Genomic DNA, 4,141 nt, shown 5'->3' on the forward strand with positions numbered 1-4,141 from the left:
CACCAAACGTCGTTTTTTTTCGCTCCATTTTTTTCACACCTCTATTATACATGATTATCTATATTTTCACCAATCTATAGCTATTAATATCATTTATAAAGTCGTGTATACATACGAGATCCATTGCTCATTTAGTTGTTTAACACTATAATGCTTATGAATACGTTCACATACATCTCACAAACTCATATACATCATCATCAACAACATCAACATCATCATCACTATCATCATCATCATCATCATCATCATCACCATCATCATCATCATCACCATCATCACCACCATCACCACCACCATCATCATCATCATCATCATCACCATCACCATCTTCTGTGTTATCTTCTTTTTCACGAGACCCTCCATCTTCTGGGTGCCATCTCAAACGTCGATCCCAGAGACATTCGGCCACCTCCAGCCCTTCGTTCGTCACCGCCTCCGACGCCGATCCCAGAGACCTTCCACCACCTCCGGTGCTCCGTTCGTCACCACCACCACCACCATCACCATCACCATCACCATCACCATCACCATCACCATCACCATCACCACCACCATCATCATCATCATAATCATCATAACCACCATCATCATCACCACCATCTCCATCACCATCACCATCACCATCACCGTCATCATCACCATCATCATCACCATCATCGTCACCACCATCACCATCACCATCACCACCATCACCATCACCATCACCATCATCACCATCACCATCACCATCAACACCACCATCATCACACCACCATCATCACACCACCATCACCACCACCACCACCACCATCACCACCATCACCATCACCATCACCATCACCATCACCACCATCATCATCATAATCATCATAACCACCATCATCATCATCACCATCACCATCACCATCATCATCATCGTCATCACCACTACCACCACCACCACAACCACCACCATCATCATCACCACCACCACAACCATCATCATCATCATCACACCACCATCACCATCACCACTATCTCCATCACCATCACCGTCATCATCACCGTCATCATCACCATCATCGTCACCACCATCACCATCACCATCATCATCACCACCATCACCATCACCGCCACCGCCACCACCACCACCATCATCATCATCACCATCACCATCACCATCACCGTCACCATCACCATCACCATCACCATCACCATCATCATCACCACCATCACCATCACAATTACCACCATCATCATCATCATTATCACCACCACCACCACCACCATTATCATATACACACATATATACATACATATACATATACATACACATACACATTCAAATACACATACATATACATACACATACACATTCAAATACACACACACACACACACACACATATATATATATATATATGTACACACGCATACACACATACATATACATAATCACACACATACATATATATAAATATACATAAATATACATAAATGAATACATACATAAATGTAGTTCTTTTTTTCTGATTGTTTGTTAAATAGTTATTTTCGGGTTTTGGGGTAATAAATTATATACTTATTATTGATGTGTTAAGTGTAGTTTTTTTTTTTCGATTGTTCATTTATTTGTATGTTAAACACAATCGTTACCATTAATATATATTATCATTATTTTTATAAATATTATTATTATTAGTACTATTAGTATTATTTTTAGTTGTTTGTGTTTTAAATATGTAAAAACAAAATTATCAAAAAAAAATTTAAGATTAAAATATTGAAAAATATAATAATAACAATAGTAATTGAAAACTGAAAGTGTATAAAAGTTATAGCACAAGCAACAAAATCGGATGAGGCATTCCCAGCCGGATGTTAATTAGTATGGTTAATTGTGAGTGAGACCCTAGTTCGATTCCTATCCCAAACCCTTTTTTCTTTATTTTTTATTAAGAAGCTAAAAGTAATTGGAACCCAATTTAGAATGGAAGTGGCATAACCGGCCTGCTGGTAAGTATGTAGGTTACCAATTTGTTAAACGCGAGTTCGAACCCCCCCTGTAACCATTTTTTAGTCCGTTTTTTTTTGTCCGTAGCTTTGCTGTAGGAAACCTTATATGCGTGTAAACCCTTATACGCGTCTTCTGCCTCTATCCTCACCTGTTAGAGAACCAAAAAAAAAAAACGCCATCTCGTGACTCTCCCGTGACGCCTTCTGCATTTTTCCGACGCCGGTGCTCCATCCCGTCGCTTCTCGTCGACGCTGCTGCCGGAGCGCCATCGCCATCTCATCTCCTCGGTGCTCCTTCCTTTCCCGTCGATTTCTTCTTCGTTGCTCGACGTTCCTGCCTTCTCTCGACGTTCCTTCCTTCTCCGACGTCCGTTCCTTCTCCACAAGGCGATTCCTCCGTCGGTCGATTGTCTCCGGGAGCACACTTCCTCTGACATTCTTCTCTTTGGTCGATTTCTTCTCCAAAAAGGTGAAACCCTAGATTTATTTTGTTATCTATTTCATGTATTTTTTTTCTGAAATGGTAATTTTCAGGTTTGTATACTGAATTTCATCTATGACAACAAAATTGAGGTGAATATTGCTCAACTGTCTCTATTATCAAATTTTAATGTAATTGGAGCTTTAGAATGTTATGGGTTCCAGCATGTTGTTTAGGTTCTTCAAGTCTTTAAACTTCAAGGCTTTTCGGGGACAATCTGTCTGTAAGAAAAAAGCTTGAAGGGTTTGCCAACGTAAGTTTATTGCTCTCACAAATTTTCTTATTTTCAGAATAATGCAGTGCACACCATGTGTTTGATAAAAGTTCCCCTATGTAAACTATCTGTTTGGAAAGAGAGATTCTACTCTAAACTCTAGTTATTATGTCAAATGTTGTAAAAACAAGTCATTTTGGCCGTGTCATGGATTTGAACCTTTTTTCTTATTAATGATGGAAATTAGAGCATTCACTATTCATATCATGGATTTTACAGGTTTTTTTGGATATTAGCAAACGAAATATGTGTGAGGATAGCAAAGTTAAAACCAAGATTCTGTTTTTTGGGCTTCTCTTTGCTGCTTCAAATAACTACACCAAAGAATACTTGTAGAACTATCCATCTATCCAGGTATTCTAATTGATGACTAATGTAAATGGTAAACAAGACTTCAAAATTGATTAGTTTAATGAACCTTTGTATCTTTCATCTGATAGGTTAATGATCGTCTATTTAATAGTGTACCTAACCTTATTGGCAATTTGTATTTACAATTTGTAATGTGGTTTTTAATGTAATGTTTTTGGTTAGTAAAATGTATTTTTAGTTTAAAATTATGTTTTTTAGTTTCAAATTATGGTTTTTTAATGAGTCGGTTATTGTAGTGATTCAACAACATGATTATTAGAAGGAAAGGTGTTTTAATTTTTGAGCTAGTTAAATGCAAGATGCAAGATATACATGCTTATTATAACATCCTACTTTCATTTTGTCTTACTTATAGCGTTGTAATTATGGCATAATAAACAAATACTTGAAAGTACATTGCTATGTTTGTATTTTTTTTGTGATCATTGATTATGGTGTTTTAAACAGGAACAATTGACGGCATTTGATTCAAAACTCAAATTGAAGAACACGGGTCGGCCTTTATTGACTCGACTTAACTCACCCGGTAAATTGCCGAGTAATCCACCAAATAATTCTTAGTTTTATGTTTGTAAACACTTAGTTAAACATTTGTGGTTGACACTTTTAATGTGTATTATTAGATGCATTTAATGTAGTATTAGACAATGTTAGTAATATGTATTTGTATTTGATATTTTTTTAGTTTTATTAGTTTTATTGTAATGTTATTTGTTTTGTGGTTGAATTTCAATATTATTATAAGTTTAATGTAATGCTTTTTTTTTAATATTTTGGACAGAAAAAAATGGATTTTTTATAATTTTTTGCTGTTTTTTTTTTAAAATAAAAAGTAATTACCTACGGAAAATCCGTAGGTAATGTGAGCCATAGGAAATCCGTAGGTGGTAAAGTCAATGTTAGTCAAAGTGGGCTCCGTTAGTAATCCGTGGCAAATCTGTAGCTATGTATTTCCGTAGCTATTCCGTAGGCATTCCGTAGCAATTCATTTCCGTAGCAAATCTGTAGCTATGTATTTCCGTAGCTATTCCGTAGGCA

At 36.3% G+C, this 4,141-nt stretch overlaps 1 long non-coding RNA gene across 2 annotated transcripts; it reads left to right on the forward strand.

Annotated features, from left to right (window-relative positions):
• Window positions 1-2,112: 2,112 nt before the first annotated feature.
• On the forward strand, window positions 2,113-3,830 carry LOC111895707 (uncharacterized). Of its 2 annotated transcripts, none has more exons than XR_002851660.3 (5): window positions 2,113-2,445; window positions 2,511-2,549; window positions 2,622-2,710; window positions 2,951-3,085; window positions 3,551-3,830. It is a non-coding gene; the product is annotated as an uncharacterized LOC111895707 (long non-coding RNA). The 2 variants fall into 2 exon arrangements; XR_002851659.3 differs by having other exon boundaries at window positions 2,115-2,445; window positions 2,634-2,710.
• Window positions 3,831-4,141: the final 311 nt, after the last annotated feature.

This window comes from Lactuca sativa, chromosome 7 (assembly GCF_002870075.4).
Source record: "Lactuca sativa cultivar Salinas chromosome 7, Lsat_Salinas_v11, whole genome shotgun sequence".
In the NCBI taxonomy this organism is placed as follows: domain Eukaryota; kingdom Viridiplantae; phylum Streptophyta; class Magnoliopsida; order Asterales; family Asteraceae; genus Lactuca; species Lactuca sativa.